Source organism: Vicugna pacos, unplaced genomic scaffold (genome assembly GCF_048564905.1).
Source record: "Vicugna pacos unplaced genomic scaffold, VicPac4 scaffold_20, whole genome shotgun sequence".
In the NCBI taxonomy this organism is placed as follows: Eukaryota; Metazoa; Chordata; class Mammalia; order Artiodactyla; family Camelidae; genus Vicugna; species Vicugna pacos.
The window spans coordinates 14512095-14535839 of NW_027328741.1; the positions used below are offsets into that span (position 1 = coordinate 14512095).

The 23745-nt window shown below is 33.6% G+C and overlaps 1 long non-coding RNA gene across 1 annotated transcript; it reads right to left on the bottom strand.

Annotated features, from left to right (window-relative positions):
- Positions 1-19858: 19858 nt before the first annotated feature.
- On the bottom strand, positions 19859-21356 carry LOC140694167 (uncharacterized). The gene is made up of 3 exons (XR_012069919.1): positions 21082-21356; positions 20467-20608; positions 19859-20079 (listed from the first exon to the last, which is right to left on the bottom strand). It is a non-coding gene; the product is annotated as an uncharacterized lncRNA (long non-coding RNA).
- Positions 21357-23745: the final 2389 nt, after the last annotated feature.

Sequence of the window (23745 nt, forward strand, 5' to 3'; positions counted from 1 at the left end):
TTGTCTTATGTTTAAGTTTGATCCATTCTGAGTTTATTTTTGTGTATGGTGTTCTAGCTTCATTGAATTACATGCTGCTGTCCAGTTTTCCAAACACCAGTTGCTGAAGAGACTATCACTTTTCCATTGTTATTTCTTACCTCCTTTGTCTAAGATTAATTGACCAAATGTTTTCGGGTTCATTTCTGGGCTCTCTATTCTGTGCCATTGGCCTATATGTATGTTTATCTACCAATACAGTACTGTCATGTTGACTGTAGCCCTGTAGTATTATCTGAATCGTTAGCGTTAAGAAATGCCACTGATATTTGAATCTTAATCTTGTAACCTGCTATCTTGCTGAATTCTTTGATCAGCTATAGTAAATTCATTCTGGATCTTGTAGGGTTTTCTATAAATAGTAGCATATTATCTTCATATAGTTAGATTTTATCTCTCGCTTTCCAATTGGCATCCCTTTTACTTCTCTCTCTTGTTTGATTGCTGTGGTTAGGACTTCAAAGACTATCTTGAGTAGGAGTCATGATACTGTGCATCCTTTTACTGTCCCAGATTTTAGTAGGAAGAATTTGACTTTCTCACCTTTGAGTACTATCCTGGCTGTAAGTTTGTTATCTATAGCTTTCATGATGCTGAGATATATTCCCTCTATGCCCACTTTGGTGAGAGTTTTTATCATACGTGGATGTTGAATTTTATCAAATGCTTTTCCTGCATCTATTGAGATGATCATGTGGTTTTGGTTCTTTCACTTGTTGATGTGCTGTATTACATTGATTTGCATAAGTTGAACCACACCTGTGTCCCTGGCATGATCCCTACTTGGTCATGATATATAATCCTTTTTTTCTGTGTTTGGATTCTATTTGCTACTATTTTGGTTAGGATATTGGCATCTGTGTTCATCAGTGATATTGGCCTATAATCCTCTTTTTTGGTAGTGCCTTTGCCTGGTTGTGGTATCAGGGTGATTGTGGATTCATAGAATTTATTTGTGTGTATTCCTTCCTTTTCAATCTTCTGGAAGAGTTTGAGAAGGACTGGTACGAGTTCTTCTTTGTTTGGTAGAATTCCGCTATGAATCCATCCAGTCCTGGACTGTTATTTGTTGAGAGGTTTTATATTGCTATTTTGATTTCATTTGTAGTGCTCTCTTCAAGGGGTCAGTTTTGTCTTCATTCACTCTTGGTGGACAGTATGCTACCAGAACTTGTCCATCTCCTCTAGGTTATACAGTTTGGTTCCATATACTCTTCATAATATTCTCAAATGATATTCTGTATTTCTATTTTTTGTGGTAATTTCGTGATTCTCCTTTCTTATTTTGCTAATTTGTGCTCTCTCTCTCTTCTTCTATTTGAGATTGGCCAGAGGTTTGTCAATTTTACATACTTTTTGGAAAAACCAGCTTTTAGATTGGTTGACTATTTTCCTATTCTATTTTTAAACTCTATTTTATTTATTTCCTCCCCAATATTGATGATTTTCTTCCTTCCGCTGCCTTTTGGGGTTTTTTGGTCTTGTTTTTCTAGTTCTTTCTGCTGGTGTGTTAGATTGTTTATTTGTGGTTGTTCTTCATTTTAGCACTATAAACTCCCCTCTCAGCACTGCTTTTACTGTGTCCATAAATTTTGTGTGGTTTTGCTTTCATTTTCTTTTCTCTCAAGGTAATTTTTCATTTCAGCTTTGATTTCTTCATTGACCCCTTGGTTTATAATAACATATTGTTTAATCCCCATGTTTTCCTTTGCTGTCCTTTGTTTCTCTGTTGTTGATCTAGCTTCATGGCCTTGTGGTCAGTAAAGATGCTTGAGATAGTTTCTATCTTCTTAAAATTGCTGAGGTTTCTTTTGTGCCCAATTACATCATGAATCCTGGAAAAAGTTCCATGTGCACTTGAAAAGAATGTATATCCTATTTTGGGGGTTTGCAATGTTCTGAAAATATCCACCAAGTTTAATATTTCTATTGTATTTTTTAATTTTTCTGTTACTACATTTATTTTCTATCTCGATGATCTGTCCAGTGATGTTATTACAGTGTTGTAATCTACAAATATGACTACCCCTTTATATCTGTTGGTAATTATTTTATGTACTTAGGTGCTCCTATATTTGGTGCATATGTATTAACAAGTGTGCTATCCTCATATTGTATCACTCCTTCAATCATTATAAAATGTCCTTTATCTTTCTTTATGGACTGTGTTTTAAAGACTGTTTTGTCTGAAATCAGTAATGCAACAACTGTTTTTTGGGTTTTCCAATTGTATGGAATATCCTTTTCCATCCTTTCACTCTCAATCTATATGTGTCCATCTCTCTGAAGTGGGTATCTTGTATGCAGCATATTGAAGGTTCTTGCTTTATTATCCAGCATGCCACTCTATGACTTTCGACTGGAGCATTTAGTCCATTAACATTTTCAATAATTGTTGATAGGCTGTGTTTAAAACTAATTTGACCTTATCTTAGCAGTTAATTTGGTATTTCCTCTTTGTTCCCTTCATCTTCCTTTTAAGGTTTGGTTATTTTCCTTTGTATTATCATGAATTTTATTTAGTTTTAGTGACTCCCTGATAAGTTTTTGTCTTCTTGCTACCCTTTTTTATAATTCCATTAGACCATTACTATAACTTCATTTATTAAACAGATAGTAACATGATCTCAAACTCATCCTACTGAGAACAAAAAATTTTAAAATTAAAGACCAAAAAAAAAAAAATCTCTAGTTTCCTGCCTCCCTCTCCCTCCTCAATGATTGTATGACTTGTTTTAATATTTTGTGTTTATTTTATTTGTAAGTCATTAATTATCACCTTTCAAGCTGTGAGTTTCACATTTCTGTAGCATCCTGCTACTTTTCTTTTTAGAGTATACCTTTCAATAATTCTTTTAGCATGGGTCTAGTGTTGCTAAACTCTTTAAACTTTTTCTTGTATGTGAAATCCTTTTTTTCCACATCTACCTAAAAGGATAGCATTGCTGGTCAAAGTATCTTACAGTATATAATTTTTACATTCAGGGCTTTGAATATATCTTGCCACTCCCATCTGGGCTGTAGTATTTGTGTAGAAAAGTCAGCTGGTAGCCTTATGGGGATTCCCTTGTAACTCATCCTTTACTATTCTCTTGCTCTCTTTAGGATCATTTCTTTATCCTTGTATCTGGCCATCTTAATTATATGTCTCGGTGTGGGTGTATTTGTGTTCTTCCTGTTTGGAACACTCTGAGCTTCCTGTACTTGGATTTCTGATTCCTTCTGTAAGTTTTGGAAGTTCTCAGTCATGATTTCTACAAAAATGTTTGTTATTCCCTTTGATCTTTCTTCCCCTTTTGGAACCTCTATCATGCCAAGATTGGCAGGCTTTCTATTATCCCATAGGTCCCTTATGCTTTTTTCATTTGTTTCTCCTTCTATCTCTTGTAGCTCTTCTCACTGGGTGCTTTCTATTTTCCTGACTTCTAAGTCACTAATTCATTCCTCTGCATTAACAAATCAGCATTGCTACAACTTTAAATTATTCCTTATCTCAGTCAACTGGTTTACTTTTTCTACTCAGCTCTCCTTTAAAGCTTCCATTTCAATTCTGACATATTTTGTATCTCTAAACACTATCTCTTTTATTTCCTTCAGTACTTTGATCACTCCATTTTTGAAATCTTGATCTAGGTGGATACCGATGTCTATTTCACTGATCAATCTTTCAGGGGATTTCTCCTGTACTTTTAATTGGGAATGGTTTCTCTGTTTCTTCAACTTTCTACTACCTCTCTGGCACTGTGGTTTATGGAGTATCAGTTTTCTACTGTGGTCCTAAAGGAGTTAATCTACCTAATGCCTATGTAGTTATACAACTTAGAAAAAGAAAGAGATAGAGAGATAAAGAATTTTAAAGAAGGTAGAAAAAAGGTTTGAAGACATTGTATAATGTGTAATAGAAAAGGAATTTGAAGCAGAATTTTGAAAAATAATTATAATTAAAATATTTTAAATTTTTAAAGGGTTTAAAATGGAGGTATATATAATTCTAGAAGAAGTAAAAATTAAGAGGGTAATAGAAAATGGAACAGGTAAAAACAGATCAACAAAAGGGGGTGGTCAGTGTCCTCCTGGAGAATGTGTACATTTAATGTGAATTCTTACTTTTTTCATCCTGATTTGGAAGCTCATCTTGTTGTTTCCAGAGGCCCTTCATTGGAGCCCTCATCTGGGCTGCTCCCAGGGCATGTCGGCAAGCAGATCGCTCCTACACACAACACTGGGTCTGATGAAGCTCTCTTTACTCTGGGCTGGCTTGACAATGCCCTGCCTGATGCTGCAGGCAGATGTTGCAGAATGACCAGGCAGGATTGGGCATCGTGCCCTCTCAAACCAGTATGGTCAGTAGCTGTATTCCAGCCCAAAATTTGAAGGGCCACATGCCCCCTCAGGTTGCCGATCACTCTGCTGCTCTGTGCTACTTTATGTTCTGCCTTGGGTTTGCATACCGGAAGTGGGCTCAGGAAAGACTGAGGAACAGCCCTGTCCCTGTTCTGGGCCAAAATCCAGCTCCTTGTTTGTCTTGTCAGACAAGTTCTCTGAGGAACCAGACATTAGGTTCCTATCTGCCTCAGGCTGTAGACAAGTCAAAGTCTGACCCTTAAGGCTGCTTAGTCTTTAGGTGTAGATGCAGGTTTTGCAACTGCTGCCACCTGGGTGTAAAGCACCAGAGGGTATGGTGGCTGTGTCTGATCCCCAGCTCTCTTCACCTAGACACTTTTGTGGAATTTCAGAGATGGGGAATGCACCCTTCCACCCACAGGGCACTTCTGCCCTGTTGTTTTATGGAGGGCCCAGGTTGTTCTGCCCTGTGCACCCACAGCCATGACACAAAGCCAACTTCATTTCCTTGGGCCGCCACAGTGCAGCCATCCCCATTTACCACCCAGGTCGGGCAGCATGGACCTGCCCCCAGCTTCCGGGCTGAATCTTCAGCTGAGTGTCACAGGGATCCTCTGTGCCTGTTTAACTTAGTTCTTTCGGTCAACTTATTCTATGTACATTTCCAAGCCTTGGAAGCTCCCCCTCCATCCTGCTGATCTCCCAGTTGTAGAGGGGAGACACAGTGAATGAGCACCAGTCCTTTGCTGTTCCCTCCCTGTTGGACCTGTCCCACTCTGTTTAGCATTTTCTTCTTTCTTTCTTCCTTTTCTCCTACTAGATTTTTCACATCTTTATCTATTGAAGAGGACACTGTTCTTTCAGAGTTTTGCAGGTTCTCTGGTTAGCTGAGCGGGTCTGTGGATGTGAGTCTTGGTGCATTTGTGGGAAAGGGTGAGTTACGATCATTTTTTACTCCACCATCTTTGCCTCCCCCCCAAAAAGTCTCACTTTATTATGGAAGATAAACATAGTCTATAAATAAATGGAAAGATATTCCATGGAAATGACAAGAAAGTGCAGATTGCAATTCTCAACTCATAGAAAATGTTTTAAGAAAGGTGTCAAAATGAAACAAATATGAGCTTATATAAAGAAAAAGAGATAAATAAAATGGGGTATTACACTCATTATATTATATATGGACCAAACACTGTAGATCCTAAATATAAAATGAAATTTTAGTAGACATGAAGGAATTAATTCATTATAGAAGAATAATAGTAGATGAGTTGAACACCTCAATATTCTGATAGCCAGATCATACACAAAGAATATCTGTAAGGAGACAGAGATCTTAATAGTATATTACATCATTTGATCCTAAATGAGCTATTGGACACTGCATCAGAAAAGCAGAACACATAAACTTTTCAAGTGTGCACAGGATGTTATCTAACGAATTAACCACACATTATGTCATTAAATAAGCCTCAGGAACTTTAAGCAAATATAGATTACAGGAAGTATTTTTCCATACACAAAAGTAAGAAACTGTGCATCAACTCTAGAAAGAAGAATAGGAAAAGAACAAACATGAGGAGAAACCATACCCTTTAAAAAATAAAGTAAAACAAGGTCAATGATGAAATCAAAGAGGTAATAAAATTATAACTGGATACAAATTACAATGAAAACACAGCTTCATAAAATGTATGGGATGCAGCAAAGACAAATCTAAGAGGGAAGTTGAGAGCAAATCAGGACTTCTAAAAGGAACAAGAAAAACCTTATAGAAGGGACCATGCATACCACCCAAAATAACAAGAAATAAGAACAAACAAAACACAAAAGCAGTAGAACGAGAAATCTTTAATTATAATGTTGAAAATAAATTACAAATCATAAATCCAACCGCTTTAAATTTTTTTAAAAATATTAACAAACAGGTAAGCATTTAGCCAGGCTTATCAAGAAATACAGGGAGTGGACCTAAACAAAATAAGAAATTAAAGAGTTGAAATAATATCTGATATTACAGAAATACAAAAAAGATTATGAAAGCAGTATGAGTTGTTTCGTGACAACCAACTGGACGACCTAAAAGAAATGGACAAATTTCTATAATGCACAGCCCGCCAACACTGAATAAAAAGAAAACTGAGAACATTAAAAGAGAAATCAGTTTAAGTTAAATAAAATGTATAATTTTAGAAATACCCCATGAACAAAATTCCTGGATGCCTTCACTAATACCTCTTCCCCCCCAACTATTTTAAAAAATGAAGGAGGAAGGAAAATTCCCAGTTATTCTATGAGGCCACTATTACCCTGATAACAAAACCAGTCAAAGACATTACCAAAAAAAAAATGAAAATGAAAATTCAATATCCCTGATGAATGATGATATACATTCAAAAATCCTCAAAAAAATCAACAAATGAATACAGCAATACTTAGAAAGGATTATATATGAAGATCAGTTGGATTTCTTCCAGAGTCAGAAGGATGGTTCAACATACACAAGTCAATCTGCATGACACGAATCTAATAAAGGAAAGACAAAATTCACAAGATCATTACAATACACAAATTATAAGCATATGACAATGTTCAACATACATTCATCATCAGATTTCTCATGAATCTGAGTACAGTGGGAACATCTCTCAACATACTAAAGGCTGTTTATAACAATTTATAATACTCAGGGGAAAGGGTGAAAGCCTTCTAGGTAAATTCAGGAACAAGACAAGAATTCCTACTCCCACCAATTCTGTTCAATAATAAAAGAAGAAAGGAAAAGGAAAAGAAAAAGAAGAAAAAGGAACACAAAATGGAAAGAGGCAAAATTGTCACCAGTACTGATGGAATAACAATCTACATAGAGAGTCCTAAGGGCTCCACATTGACTATTATGAACAATAAATAATTTCATCAAGGGAGCAGGGTACAAGATTAATGTAAAGAAGTCTCTTGCATTTCTCCACATTAACCATGAGATGCCATAAAATGGACGTTGACAGCAATAATAATTAAAACCCCATTCCCTTGAATATCTTGGAAAAAAATGTAACCGCGTATGGAAAGATCTACACACTTAAAATTACAAAACATTGACAAAGAAATTAAAAATGATTCAAAGAAATGGAAAAATGTCTTGTGTTCTTGGATTGAAAGAGTTCATATTGTTAACATGGCCATACTGCACAAAGAGACCTACAGATTTAGTGCAATTCCTGTTACGAAGATGTAGTATTTTCCACAGAACCAGAAAATAAATAACTCTAAGTTTTACATGAAACCATTAAAAATTCCCAAATTGATCTTGAGAAAAAACAACAAATCTGGAGGAGTAACCCTCCCAGATACCTTACTATACTACAAATCCACAGTAATAAAAACTGTATGGCATTGGCACAGAGATATAATCAATAAAAACAGATAGAGAGCCTAGAAATAATTCCACACACCTATGAGCAATGAATCTATGATAAAAGAAGCAAGAGTACACAATGGAAAAAAGACAGTCATGTCAATGGATGGTGTTGGGAAAGCTGGACATCTACATGTAAAACAGTAAAATGAAAGCATTCCCTGACATCATAAACAAAAATAAATTCCAAGTGTATTAAGGACCTAAATGTAACACCTGATACTATAAAACTGCTAGAAGGGAATATAGGTGATACCCTATTGTATATATATCTTAGGAATATTTTCTTATATCAGTCTCCTAAGGCAAAAGTAATAAAAGCAAAAATAAGCAAGTGGGACCTAAACAAACTTGAAAATTTCTGCACAGCTAAGGACACTATCAATGAAATTAAAACACTGCCTGTGTACTTGGAGAACATATTTTCAAACAACGCAAGTGACCTGGGGTTAATAGATGTAGGTTAATAGATGTAACATGGATTTAGGTTGCACAACTGAAGTTGAAAATCAAAAACCCAATCAAAAACAAGAGCCGAGTACCTGAGTTAATATTTTTCCAAAGAAAACATGCAGATGATTAACAGGCAAGTGATAAAATTGCTCAACATTACTAATTATTAGGTAATTGCAAATCAAAACCACAAGGAGGTATTACTTCACACTGGTCGAATGGCTATTATCAAAAAGTTTACAAATAGTAAGTGTTCGAGACGATGTGGAGGTAAGAAATCTCTTGTATACTCTTGGTAGGAATGTAAATTGGTACAACTTCTTTGGAAAAGATTATTCAGATTTCTTTAAAAACTAAAAAGTTAACTACCATAAGACCCAGTAAAACCTCTCCTTGCAAAACTCTGGGGAAAAAGCCCTAAATTGAGAAGAACCAATGTTCACAACAGCACTGTTTATAATATGCAAGACAGGGAAGCAATACAAGAGTCCACAGTAGACTATGGACATAAGAAGATATGATGTTTCTATAAATATGCAATGGAATAATACTCAGCCATGAAAATTCATAACACATTGCTATTTCAGCATCCTGAATGGACCTAGTAAATAATGTGCTTTGTGAAGTAACTTAGACAAAGACAAAAGTATATAATTTAATTTATATGTGGAATCTTAAGAAAAACATATATCTGTGTACATCTATCTATAACTATCTATTGATTGATGATAGATAAATAGATAGAAGGATAATACATGATAGATAGATAGAGAGAGAGATAGAGGGATTGATAGACTGATAGATAGATAGATAGATAGATAGAGACACGTTGGAGAGGTAAATAGATTAGATAGACAAGTCTTAAGCAGACTCAAAGATATGGGAAAAAATTTATGTTTAACAAAGTGGTAGGGAAAGAGATTTCAACAGCAGAATATTGACAGATAGAAAGTAGTTTACAAAAAGGAGAGATGCAACAAGGATAATCTGTATAGATTATGGAAATATACACTATAGCTTAAAATAATTGTATGTTAAAATTATTGTAATAATTCATAATGCAATATAATCTACAAACTGATTAGAATAACTATGCTGTACATCTGAAAATTCATGATATAGTACATCTACTGTACTTCAATTAAAAATAAATAATATCATGTATAATTTAGTCTTTTTTCCGCTGATAGCATCTTCCTTTAATATTGTTTTATTTTTACTCTTTACCTTTTATGATTACGGTTTCAAATTATTTCTTTTACTGTTGTCAAAATGTTAACAGTTTGAATTATCTATATTTATTGCCCCTGATTTCCTATTTTTCTCTGTTTAATCCATACGGTATAGTAACATTTAAAAACATACCCAAAGATACAGTTGCAAATTTCTCGTGGTCTCTCCTTAGCATTTTGGTCAATGTTTTGCACATTTTTGCCATTTTATATTTCTTAGAAGACTTCTTTTCTGCACCTCTTTTAAGGTGTCTCGGTTTTGTTTTTTTCATCACATTCAGGTTTGTTTGTCTGTTAAAGTCTTTATTTTCATTTCATATCTAAGTGATAGCTGTGTAAGTATTATTGGGTGAGTGATTTCGTGTTTCAGTAGTTTGAAATGTAATTTTATTTACCTATGGCCTATGTTTTCTGTTCAGAAATCTGCTGATAGCCTAATGGGGGTTCCTTTGTAGACTATCTTAACTATTTTTAGCTGCCTTTAAAATATTACTCTGTCATTGACTTCCCAATTTGCATATGATGTATCTTGAAGGAGGTCCCTTTGTCTTAAAGTTATTGGTGTTTTGTTGGCTCACGGAATTGTATATCAGTTCCTTACACACGTTCGGGAAGTTATCAACTATTACTTCTTTAAATAAACCATCAGCTGCCTTCTAAATTTCTGCTCCCTCCAGGATTCCATCTAATGTGCACTTCCTGAGGAATCTGATGGCTACTGTAGGATTTCCTCATACTTTAGTATCTTGAATCTCTGCCCTCTCCTATCATTTCTAGTTTTGTATTGGTGTGTTTGCTAATCTCTCTTCCACAAAGACACTCAACTTCCAATGCTTTCTGTTGCATTCTTCATCTCATTTATTAAGTTCTCCTGGTCCTCCAATGATGTTTGGTTACTTTATAGTTTCAGTCTCTTTGGTAATGTATTCCTTATCATCATTTCATTGATTCCTGAGCTCACTAAACTGCTTTCTTAGTTTTGTTTTTGTATTGAGTTTCTGAATGACAACTATTTGTATTCTCTATTAGTTATATGGCAATATTCCATGACTTTAAGTTTGTTTGCTGCATGGTTGACATTGTGTGTGTGTGTGTGCACAGGTGCATGTGCGTGTGTGTCTGTGTCTCTGTTGGTGTCTGTATCTGTGTATCTGTGTATGCATGCCCTATAATGTTACTGTGATAGGTCATGATCTTGATAAGTTATTTCTCTGATGACACTAAATTACAGAATGGGAGTTGGAGCCCTTGCTTTGGTTTTCTGGTAGTTTGCAATATTGTGCAATTTTTGGTTTTACTTACCTGAGCTACCTCTGATAATATTTCAAAATGGCACTTTCCAGTCACTGTCTGGATAAAAGATGTTCTTTCATTGTCACTTCTTAGACTTCTGTGGTAGTTAATGCCACTGTTGTCACTAGGATGGTGAACCCTTCCTATTATGTGATATCCCTTGAGACTCAGTGTACACATTGAAGAAATGTGTAAAGACAGATGGGTATTTGGAATCAGGCAAGTGCCTTTGCTATGTTCAGTGTTGCAAGGTATCTTGTCTCCACCACTGTGAATGGGGATTAGGGGCCATGTCATGAATGTCTGAGTGTCTGTAAGATGGAATTTCTGTCTCCATTGTGGCTCCCTCCAAGTTACATGTGACCATGAGTACTGGTGCAGATGGAGGCTGAAGCTGTGTGAACCACTGAGACCCTGTTTCTACTAGGTTCTTCAAAATTGAGGACTCATATATCCTAGTCAGGGGGCCTTGGTTGCAGACACCAAATCTGCTCTTCCGTCAGTTCAGTCTCTTTTGTGTGTTTTACTCCACCAAACTTTACCTGTTCACATGAATTCCAGAGTATTGTTTTGTGTTGTATTTTTTGTTGTTCAGATGTGAACCTTTTATTGACTGTAGATGTAAGGGGAGAGACAAAATTTGTTTAAACTTATGTCAAGTTTAAAAGTATACACTTTTTCAATTAAAAGCTTAAATTCTGCTAAGGACATTATGAAAACAGTAAAGAAAGTGAATAAATCACCTGCCTTATATCAGAGTACTACAAAATATTTTGATTTTGCTGGGGTTTTTTTTTTAATGTTTTTCCCGTCTACATGCACATTTTACTATATAATATCCCTGTAATCTCTTTAAAATCAATTTAATTATTAAAATATTTCTCTGTGCTGTAAATATAGCCCTGTTGGTTTTCTAATTTATTACTAGTAGCTTAAACATTTCTGTCTTCTCCATCCTTATTCCCTGTCCCCACAGGAAAACACTGCTTGGTACATTACACATATATATGTGATTCTGTTCCTGTTTTTTTATGATTATTTCTGTTTTATCTTTATTTTCCTCATTTAAGTGACAACATAGAGTGTTTTTCTCTGTATGACTTATTTTCCTATGTGCAACACTTTCTGGGTCCAGTCACATTGTTCCAAATGGCAGCATTTTTTTTTAATATGACAATGACTAAATATTTTTTATTTTATCTATATCTCACATCTACTTCAGCCAGTCATCTGTTGATGGGCAGTTGAGATGTGCATCTGTCCTTGGCTATTATAAATGATGATGTTAAGAACACTGGGGGAAATATATTCTTTAATGTTAATGTTTTCATTTTTTTTTTGAGATTTATACCAAAAACTGGAATTGCTGCAACATATAATGCTTCTATTTCTAGTTTTCTGAGCGCTGTCCACGCTATTATAATAGTGGATGCATTTATTTATATTTCCACCAACAGTGTACCTGGGTTCCCTATATCGACATTCTTATTAATGTTTGTCATTTGTAGACTTTTTGTTAATAGCCTTTTTTGTTGCTGTGGGATTATATTTCATTCTGGTTTTGATTTATGATTTCCTAATGAATAGCAAAGTTATGTTTCTTATACATGCATGAAAATCATCCACATGTCTGTTTTTGAAGTTTCAATGAATATCTTTCCACTGTTTTTAAGTTGGGGTCTTTGTTTTTTAACTATTGTGCCTAATATGCTATATATATATATTATGGATATTAATACCTTGTTGGTTTCATTGTATGAAACTCTTCCTACTATTCTGTGTGTTGTCATAAGTCTTGCTGAAGGTTTCCTTTGCTATGCAAAAGGTTTTGCATTTCACACTTATACAAGAAGTGGAATCGCTGTGTCATACAGTACATCTATTACTTCCTCAGTAAAAATAATATCTGTTATTTACATTTTACATTTTTTTAACTTAGGATATAGATCAAAAGTAAATATTGCTATGATTTATCTCAAAGGCAGTTCTGCTCCTGTTGTAGGTCAGATATTGTATAGTTTCAGGTTTTACATTTTGGAAATTAATCCATTTTTTTCTTATTTTGCATAATATGGAAGGAATTGCTCTTACATCTATCTTTTACATGTAATTTCCAGTGTTCCCAGAACTACTTGTTGAAGAGACTGCCCTTTTTCCATTGTATACTCTTGCCTCCTTCATTGTAGACTAAATGACCACATGAGTGTGGGTTTATTTTAGGACTCTTTAATTTGTTCCATTAATCTATGGGAATCTTTTAGTGATATATTTTGATGGTTTGATTACTGTAACTTTGTAGTATATTCTTAAGTCGAGGAGGATAATACCCTTAGCTTTGTTCATTTTTCAAATATAACTTCAGAAAATTTGGGTCTTTCACAATTTTGTATAAATTTTATTATTTTTTTCCTTGTTTTGTGAAGAAACATATGGATTCTGTGAGAATAGAAGTTTACTAAAAGGAAAAACCTGAGAAAAATTGTAATGTTTGGAGAATAAATCATACAATATTAAACAACAAATGGATTGCTGCATAAATCAAAGAAAAAATACATAAAGAAATATTACAACAAAAACAAAGTCCATGGGGTATAGCAAAAGCAGTATTAATAGGGATGCTTATAGCAAAATAATCCCACATATACAAATAAGAAACATCTCTCACTTATAATCTTACAAGCAAAAGATGTAGAAAAATAATAAACAAACTTGTTAGTAGATGGAAAGACACCTGGAAGGTCAGAACAGAAATAAAAAAATAAAGATTAAAAATAGAAATATCTAATCAAACTACATAATGGCTTTTGAAAGATAAATATATCTGATAAATTTAACAAGACTCATGAGCAAAAAATGGAGTACAGATTAAAAAGCTCCAAAATAAATGAGAAGTTACATCTTATATCAAAGTAACAGAAAGCATCATAAGATGATACAACAAATTATAGGCCAATTAAAATGGTGTCCCTAGAAGAAATGGACAATTTCTTAGAAAGACCTAATCTCCAGGATGGAATGAGAAATAGAATATATTAACAGATTATCACTAATGAAATTGAATAAGTAATTAAATAAAATCCCCCAGAAACAAAATTCCAGGCCTAGACAGCTTCACATGTGACTTTTGCCAAACATTTAGAGAAGAGCTATCACTTATACTTCTCAGAGATTTCCAAAAATTTGAAGAGTAAGGAAGTCTTCCTATCCCAATTTTGGTATCATACTACTACTAAATCAGGTACAAATATCTCATAATATTACAGGTTAAATACTACTGATAAGCAGAGATGCAAAAATCATCACTAAACTGTTACAAAGCAAACAAAATATTAAAAGGATTATACAGTATGATTAAGTCCCTATTATCCCAGGGATGCAAAATTGATACATTACCCACAGATTAATCAATATGATACACCAAACTAACAAATTGAAAAATAAAAAGTATATGGTCACCTCAAAAGAGACATAAAATGTTTTGACAAATTCAGTATCTATTTATGATTAAATTTCTCCTAAAGTGGGCGTGAAGAAACATACCTCAACACAGTTAAAGTCATATATGACAAGAACTCAGCTAACATGACACTCACGAATTAAAAGCTGAAAGCATCTCCTATAAAAGCAGGAAGAAGACAACAATGCTCACTCTTACCACTGTTATTCAATATACTATTGGAAATTCTAGCCATAGCTATCCAAAATAAAAGTAAAGAAAATATAGCTATTTCAGAAAAAGGAGTAAAAGTATCTGTTTACAGATGAAACACTTTAAACAGAAATCTTAAAAAAGACGCCACAAAAGTACTAGGGCTTATCAATGCATTTGTTAAAATTTCCGAATGTAAAATTAACATACAGAAATCTTGCATTTCTACACACTAACAACAAGCTAACTGATAGAGAAAGTGAGGGAACTGTCTCATTTACAGTTGCATTACAAATAAAAAATCAAGAAATGTATCCAACCAAGCAGGTAAAATAACAGAAATTGAAGATAATGCAAACAGATGAAAGGATATACTGTGTTCATGTATTAGGAAAAAAATATTGTTTAAATGACAGTACTAGCCAAGAAAATACACAGATTAAGTACAGTGCCTATCAAAATACAAAGTGCATTTTCAGACACTTACAAAAATAATTCTTAAATTTACATGTAAACATAAAAGAGTTGAAATCACTAGAAAAAAAAGAAAACAAACAAACTAAAACACAAACAACTGTGACAAAGAACAAAGAGGAAGTACCACTGTCCCTGATTTTAAGTTATAATACAAAGCTACAGAAATGAATATGGTAGTGGCACAGAACAAACAGAATAATGGAACACAACAGAATGCCTAAAAATGAAATCAGCGAGTTATGGTCATTTAGCCCATTACAAAAAAAAATGAATATACAGTGGTGGAAAGGTAATCAACAGGTACAGGAAAATTGTCAACATCACTAACCATCAGAAAAACGCAAGTCCAAAACACAATGAGATTTTATGTCACTCCTGTCAGAATGACAATGATAAAAAAGATAACAAATATAAATATTGGTATGGATGTAAGAAATAGAATCCTGATGCAATGCTTGAGAGAATGTAAATTTGTGCTGTCACTGTGGAAAATACTATGGAGTTTTACCTAAAAATTAAAAATGAAATATGATCCAACATTTCCATATCTGGATACTTATTCCAAGAGAATAAAAACACTAATCAGAAAAGATAAATTGAACCCTATATTCACTGTGCCATTATTTACAATAGCCAGGATATAGAAGCAAATTAATTGCTCATCAATAAATGATGGATAAAAAAATGTCTGTTATTAGTGTGTATATCTAACCATCTATTAACTAAAGATTTATCTATATTTGTATATATATATATATATGCACACACACTAAATATATATATGTATATTTATATATATGCACACACACACATAAAAATACAACGGGTCATTACTCAGCTCTAAAAATAACAAGTTCTTGTCATTTGCAACAAATGGGTATACCAAGAGGGTAACATGCTAAGTGAAATAAGTCAGACAGATAATGACAAATGCTAAATTATTTTAACCATATTTGGAATTTAACACAAATTAACATAACAAAAGAGAAAAGGAGTTATACATATAGAAAGAAACAGGTTGTTCACAAGAAGGAGGGAAATGTGGTGAAGAAAAAGAAAGAGTTGAGGAAAATTAAGACAGAAAATTTTCCAGTTGCAAATTAAATGGGTCAAGGACAAGAAATGTACTGTATGGGGAATAGTCAATAACTATGAAATATCTTTAAATAGCAATATATCATAACTAGATTTATTCTTGTGATCAGTTTGAAATGTATTTAAATTTTCAAACATTATGTTATGTAGAGAAACTAACACAGTGTTATACATTAAAGAACACTTCAAAAACAAACAAACATACTTATAGAAAAAAACAGATTTGTAGTTAACAGAGGCAGGGGTTGGGAAAGGAGAATAAGATTAATGCACTCAAAATATACAAACCTCCAGCCGTTAAATAAACATTTTGAAAGGATGCTATGTATTAACATGATAAATACAATTAATACTGCTTTATGTAACATATGAATGTTGTTATGAGGGTAGACCATAAGCTTTCTCATCACAACCAAAAGACAAATTGTATATCTTTAATATTTTATCTAAATGAGATAATGAATTCTCCATAAAGTTGCTATAATATTTACTTCTTGTCACATGTAACTCAAATATCTACCCAATGCACCTAAACTTACACAATGTTTTATGTCAATTATATATCAATAAAAGCAGAAGGAAAAATGGAAAGACAATGATCATTGATTCCCATGTCATTTCTCATGATTGTTTTGCAGCAAGTAATCTTGAGTCATGATAGACTTATCCTAGATAAAGATACTAATAAATAAGTGATTCTAATAAATTATACATAAAGATACTAATATAAATAGTGTTTTACCATGCCTTAAACTTTCTTTATGATAACAGCCCACTGATTCTGTAGGCATCAAAATTGCACTCAGTGTATTCATCTGAGATTAGGGAATGGATACAAAAGTTAACCATGACTGCTCTTGCTTTGAGTGATAAAGTTCACTGTCTCTGACCAAAGGTCTCATCTCCCCAACAGCATCAGTAAGAAAGGAACATGCTAGGTTGCTAAAAATCTCAGCATGGTAAAATCTCAAAACTCCTAAAATTCTTAACTGTTTTGCAATGGGAATGCAATACTGACAAAAATTTGATTTTGGATAACAATATGGTGTTTTCTCATGGTTGCATTAGGGGATGTGAGGAAAATCCCTGAGATCCACAAGAAACATCCTCGCTCAAGTGCTGGCAAAGAACTGTAAATGTTCTGCATTATTAGGACTGAGGACTGCTTTCAAAATGATGACTATGCTCACTGTATTCCAGGTAGTCCAATAAAAGAAAGGTTATTGCTATTTGTAGTTGAACTGGAATACATCAGTCGTTCAGTCTCTATAAATTAGTCTATGGGTGTTCAAAGCCAAAAGAAGTCATGTCAACAAAGAGAATTAAAAGAAAAATAAACTTGGACATAAGCTTAAATTAAAAAGGAGACACAGTCCTGTGCTGGGCTCTGGGGACTGGAGAATGTATATGCCACAGTCCAATTCAAGGGTTCAGTGGCTTGGCCCTAGCATCAGCTCGGGATTCAATGAACAGGTAAAAATTAGTATACTGGGAGAAATATAATCTACCTCTCCTTGATCAGAAGAAAATATGATGGCTCATTGAAACTCTTAATTCACAAAGATTCTGCAAGATGCAGAGGAACAATTCACTGATGACTCAACTAAAACAAACTTATTTACAGCTTAACAATCCATCTTCACACACACACACAGTGGTAGACTGATTTGAAGTATTTAGTGGAAAGAATTCACTGGACAGATCAGAGAATCGTTTTCAAATCACCAGCCAACATTTGTACTTTTGCCAATAGTCTAGTTTTCCCAGATAGAAAAGTAGAGATGGAGAAACAAACAATATTCTTCTTTAGGGTTTCTAATTTTGAAAGTAAACTGTAGCTTTTGACTTATCAGTGTAGAACCTTGTTATGATGATCACGGTAAGACCCACTGTGTGATAAGAGAGCTGAAAACTAGCTGCTGAACCAGTCCATCTGAACCACAGACTGCTAATGTAAGCAACAACGTAGCCAACATGAGAGTTGAGCTGACAAACTTTAAAGCTTGATGTTTCTGTTATAGGAAAACCACTGCTGTCCAGACACAGATCTCCTACTGCATGTGGCTCTTTTCTTTTCTTGGTAAAGCTCATATTTGTGGAATGTTGCTAGAGCTTATCTTGGCACATTTGCCCATTCTTCAGATTATCAAAGTCTTTCTTCACAACTGGTGACACATTTTCAGGAATCAATGTTGCCATTCTAGTATTATCAGCTGACACAGGCTGCATGATTGTGAGCAGAAGCCTTAGGCTCCCTGACCTTGCCTACAGTTTTTCCAGAATTTCAGCTCATTTCACATTCTGAAAATGCTTCACCTTTTATTTTAAATTAATGGGAGATAGTCAAAGTCTTCCATGAATATTTTATAATTCCTAATATCTGCAGAAATTTGGTATTCTTGCAGTTGGACAAAGTTTTAATTCCATCACCCTCACCTCCTTTAGTCCACACAGTTTGATTGCAATTTAGTTACAGAATATGAGCACCCCAACCAAGGGGCTAGTACCTCTTAGACACTTCCACTGTGAAGGTTAGAAGGGGCACAAGTTATGTGGGGTGTATAAGCCTACATTAAATATTTGCAATAGCACTGTCTCTTCTGTAAGACAATTAATTAGAAAGCAGTATAGTTATTGGTATGGGGAAGAGAATCAGCTATTTTGCGGTGGTTGGGTGATGAAGAGACAGGAAAAAATCCAGCAAATGAGAATGGAATGCTTTAGGCCTCTGGAGGCATGAATTAAGTAGAAAATAATACTTTGTCTCCTGTACCTACCTACACGTTCAGTCTTGAGTGACTAGTCCTTGGGCTACAAAAATAGCTAGATTGTGGTGAAGAGTAAAGACCATAATGAAATAGTTTGAAAACCAAGAGAGTTTTGCTGTTTCAGGAAAGTAGATTTTGCTTAAAGTCAACATGTATTTTTCATTCACTAAATACTAAAATGCATCCTGTGGCATGTGCTGTGCTTACTGTGCTGGTATCCAAGTTAGACAAGGAAAGGGGGACAGACAGAAAATATCTGGAGGAGGTGGTTTCTATGCTGAGACTGGGAAAGTCTAAGTAGGTAAAAGGAGAACATCCTAAGTCTAAGGATGCGCTGGAGCAAAAGTTGTGAGGTTGGATTTAATATGGTTGATAAGCATTTGCCTGGATGTAGTTCCAGAAACAGTGAAACATAAAGATATGCCAAGTTAGTCAGATGCCAGATCTATAATGAAATGACCAAACTATGTTGAGTTTGTGGGCTTAGAGTTGGAAAGGCATTAAGTGCCACCCAGAGGATGTAAGCTTGTCTTTGGCTGGAACATAAAAGTAACATTAAATATTCACTTGAAAATATAGTGTAGACTCTTGAGGGGAGGAAAGAAAGCACCAATTGGAATGCTTTTATAACAGCACAAAGAAGACCATAGATAAAATTAATTCTTAAATTCTACCCTTTGCTGACTGTGCCATCTGAGACTACATCATGAGACTTTTTGATACCATGGATGACATAATAGAGACCATGATCCCTGGGCTGGTTCCAGCATCTATATCCTGTTCCAACATATCCTTACTTAACACTTTTAATACTTTCGAGGATGAACCATAAACCACTTAGTAATTTTAGCTCTCTCCATGTTTTAGTCTTTTTCCAAATTCTTCAATTTTCTTTTATTTCTTACAGAAATTACTTAAATTTACACCCATATTGTTACATCAAATGATCATATCAATCAAATATCTCTTTTTTCTTTAAATGGTAACTTAGTCTCCCATTTAAATCTTTATCTATTTTAAAAAAACATAAGGATAATAAATGTACACATCTATGTTAATTGTTCAATAAGAAAATTGCTGATATTTGATAATATTTGGCAACATCAATTTTAATCTTTGTAATCCTGCATAACCTGGTAGTCGTCTGGTAGATCAGTTGTAATTAGGGTGACGTTCATAAACTGAAGATGGCTGTTGAGTTGGCCATGAAAGGGAGTTAGCAAATATATCAGCTATCACTGGCACTGGAAACCGTGGGTTGATACCTGGTTGAAGTTTAGAAAACCACCTTCATTGGCAGATATGTTGTGATATCTATTTGGAAAAGTAGAAGGCACCAACATCAGTCCAAAATAATTGTTGTGTTTGGGAGACAAGATGCTGTACTGAGAAGTAGAATTTGTGGTTGTAATGAAGTTGACAACACGGCCATTTGCTTCAGTGTAGCTGATTTGAGAGTGCCCATGGACAGTGGTCAACTGATTTAAAATAGCACGTTGATCCACTGAAATTTGTTTGGTGGTCTAAGTGACATTGATGATGGAGGAGAAAAGTCACCTCTGATCGGGGTATTTGTATCATCAATTATGTGGCTAGTAGAGGGCTGTCTTATTAGAGGCATGTTTAAATTTGGAGAGGGTAAAAATGCACATTCTCCACTAGTGTCAGACACAAAATCAGAATTATGTTTACCAACATTACCCCCTCCTTTAAAGGGCTTCTTGTTGAAATCTTGAGCCAATGAAGATACCAGAGAGGCATTTTTAATCCCAACTCTTCTTTTTATTCTCAATAGAAGCTGGGGACTGTCTCGTTTAAAATTTGGATTATGGTATAAGTGCATCTACAACCAAAGTAGAAAGATTTTAGTAATATTCTAAACCAAAATACAAGACTAAAATAAGCATAACTTATAAAACCTCAGATTTCACGTTTACTATGCAAAGATAATATCATCAAAATATGAACATTGCTGACGATATTTTGAAGTTCCTTATTTGGAAAATACACATTTAAATAATATAGTCATCCAATTTAAGAAGTTAGCATTTGAAGTAATGGTGAATGCCACTTTTGAAAAGCAGCTTTAGTACCTTTATTTAGATTTCTGTTAAGATTCATAGTTGCTTGCAAAGTTTCTCATAATCTTGAATAATTAAGGCACTGTTCTCATTTTTTAAAAAAATTAAGAATTTTAGCCTTTACAGATTTATACAATTTTCAAAATCAAGCTTTACATTTATATTATCAGAGATTGATGTACAAAATAAAATTTTATATCTAAGTTACCAAGTGATAACTAAAATTTCTGAATACCTTGCATAAAACAGAGACTTCTTTTTCTTCTTCCAGAAATTCAGCTAGACAAGCAGATCGTTGAAATTTCTGCCACACTTTACAAAGCCCATAAAGATTAAGCAGTCTAATAAAACTTTTTCATACTTCCAGTTTCAAATATTCTGAAAGGGGCCTTTTTTTCCAAAACTTCCTTCTTAAAGACAACTTCATCAATCACTATGGAAGTTCCATTATCATCCCACAAGATGGATTTAAATTGGTCACTCCCAGCCATTTTCCAGAGTTTTCTTGGAAATGTCAGAGAGCAAAAAATAATTATCTTCATCTGGTTCAGAGACACAATATGTGTAACATGGTGTTTTTATCAAGGATTCTTCAGACAAGTCTGAAAAACATGTTCTTCAATCATAAACCTCAAATCCAAGTCCCCAGAGAATGTTTGATCACAAAATAGATATCTACCGGAGTTTCCTGAACCACTTGGTCCAACTTTAGGAGACACATCTTGAATTTCTGAAGTAATATGTTCCATGTCAAATAACTTTTTCTAAAGCTACTTTTCTAATCTGCATGATTTTGAGCACTGCAGCTTCAAATGCTGCTTTAGCAGGCCTGCACAGTTAAACTGCTAGGCCATGAAAATGGTTCTCAACCTGAGTGGCTGTGACATCACAAAATGACAGGTCTCCTAGCAACCCAAGTGTAACATTCAGCCAGTCTTTCTTTCTCATTCATCCAGTTAATATGAAACATATAGGACGTTTATATTTATAGTGTGATCTGCAAATATTTTCACCACAAACTCTTTTTAAATAATTTAATTTTGCGTTTTATTAAATACAAACAATCTCCTTCGTTTTGTACACAAATTTATACCAGATTAGTGAACAGAGTATACATATGCAAAAAATAAAAAAATTATTTTAAAGTTTTGGTATTTAAAGTGAAATTTGTGTAAAACCTTTACAGAAAATGTATAACAATTTCATTATCTGTTGTAATTAAAGTGAAGAAAATTTGATTTTGAAACAGAAGTATTTATTAATCTGTGTACTGCAATAAGTAGCTCTATATTCAAAACATCAGCAGAATAAATATCAGCTTATTTGGTATGTTTATAAATAAATGGTAAATATTTATGAATAAAAATTTTATTAAAGTAATCAATCAAATTTAACAAATCCCAAAGGCGGGAATTTTTGTTTTAAATTGTAATTCAGTGCTATATGTAAGCAAATGTAATTTAATATTCTACATTAAAATTACACAAGAGAAAATCTTACTGTACACTTACAAATGTTTATTTTTGCCATTCTTTCACTCAGAGGTTTTTCAGTCCCTAGAAGGGATAAATTTTCTTGTCATTTTTATATTACATAATCTTGTGGCTTCTGTTAAGTGTTCCAAAAAGATGTTGATTAATACATTTATGCACAAGGTGCTGGGTTCTATAAGCAGTGACTCCATTAAGGGGCAAACAATCAATAAACAAAGAAATAACATTATATGTGGGTTGGGGTGGAAAAGACCAGGTAATGCATTTTAGGAAGCAATATGTTTCCCAGTCCTGAAACAGTTGGCATTATTAGTATAATACGGCATTTTAAGGCAACTACTTTGTGCACTAATTGTAAATGATAGCTATGTTCTGTATCAGTAAACTGTAGTAAATCAAGTTCTACCAAAAGTTATATTTTTTATTTAGAAATAAATTCCATTAAACATAAGCCAAATTCAAAATGAGTGAAAAATTTTTAAATAAATAAATGTACACTCAATCTACAATGTAAATTTTTCTTTCAGTATGTGTATATTCCATTCTAAATAAATATTAGCAACTTGAATTCATTGAATATTATAAGTATTATAAACTATAGTTAAGCTTGATTTGGTCTTGATTCATAAATATTATTTAACATATGCAAATCAATAAATGAGATACCATCCCTTAAATAACAGAGAAGTCAAAAGTAACAATCTCAAAAAATGTAGCAATGTTATCGACAGAACTGATCTTAACTTTTGTATACAAAAAATTCTTAACAAATTCTCCCTAGATAGAATATAACTAAAGAAAATAAAAGCCAGATATGAAAAACCCAAGATTAAGATCAAGTTCAATGTTAACATACAGGAAGGTTTTTCACTGATCCAGTAATACAAAAAAGTAGCTTATTCTCACAAGTCCTAAATTACACTACAAGAAGTCCTAGCCAGAAAAACTAGTCAAGATAAAATATGAAAGGCATCCAACTTGTAAACAAGTAGTACATTTATACATATGGCATAATTATACATAAATGGAAAATTCAATAGACTGCTCCAGTGACTGTTAGAAATAGTCAACAAACTTAGTAAACTTGCAAATTACAAAATCAATATACAAATATCTGTTGCATTTTTAAATACTAACAACACATTATCAGAAACAGAATTTAGGAAAACAATTGTGTGTATATTTATACCAAAAAGAATAAAATAGGAATAAAATTGATAAGTGAAATAAAAGAACTAAACAATTTCTATAAATTAAAGGTGCAAGAAATTAAGTAAACAAAATAAATAAAAGATATTCTGTGCTCATAGATTGTATAGAATGTGAGAAAATACTCTAATCTATCTTTCACATGTTCATTCTCCCCAGCACAACATATTAAAGAGAATTTCATTTCTTCATTTTAT